The 809-nt window shown below is 49.9% G+C and overlaps 1 non-coding gene across 1 annotated transcript; it reads left to right on the plus strand.

Moving 5' to 3' along the window:
- The first annotated feature begins 468 nt into the window (after positions 1-468).
- Positions 469-542, plus strand: TRNAV-UAC. Its single transcript has one exon. It is a non-coding gene; the product is annotated as a tRNA-Val (tRNA).
- The last annotated feature ends 267 nt before the right edge of the window (positions 543-809 follow it).

Here is an 809-nt window from a genome sequence, read left to right on the forward strand (position 1 = left end):
GGTCATGTCAAAATCAGAAATGACCTGTGAGCAGTGCCCCCCGCCCCTGTGGAGGATGCCCACGACCTCTGGGCTGCTGCATCAGGACCGTGGCCTTCATCAGGGTGCTCACCTGTCCTGAAAGCCGAGAGAATGGCCGATCCCGGCATCTCACTGGGCCCAAAGAGAGCCCCGGGCTCACTCAGGCAAATCTGTGAGGCTGGGGTGAGAGATGGGGTGGAGCAGGGATATCCTGCCTGGAAAGCCTACTGACCAGAGTGGCACAGCAGGGTGAAGTCGCCCGCTGTGGGCCTCTGAATGCCTGGGGCAGAGGTGGAGAAGGACAGGGGGTCAGTGCCTGGGCCACTCCGTGCTTCTACCCACCTCATGTCTTCTACCATCGTGTTTGCCAAAGCTTGTTTTTTGTTTTTTGTTTTTTGTTTTTTTAAAGAAAAATGCTGATACATCTAAAGTGTTACTATAGGGGGTGGCTCCATAGTGTAGTGGTTAGCACATCTGCCTTACACGCAGAAGGTCCTGGGTTCGTACCCCAGGTGGAGCCACAGACCATACCCCAGGGGCACCAGGCCCCGGTGCGCACCACGAGCACGTGGGAGGAGACACCCCACCTTCAGAGATCCAGCTCTTAAGGGGAGATGGCAACATCCATAGGTATCTTTAGGAAGTTGAGGGGGTAATTAAAGAGCAGGGGGGAGGGAATAAATAAATAAAATGTCGCTATAAAACAAATATATAATAAATCATATTAAATGTATAAATTATATATACTTATTTATTTATATAGCTATATAAATTAAAGGTAATATGTA

This window comes from Pteropus alecto, unplaced genomic scaffold, assembly GCF_000325575.1.
Source record: "Pteropus alecto unplaced genomic scaffold, ASM32557v1 Scaffold4153, whole genome shotgun sequence".
Classification (NCBI taxonomy): domain Eukaryota; kingdom Metazoa; phylum Chordata; class Mammalia; order Chiroptera; family Pteropodidae; genus Pteropus; species Pteropus alecto.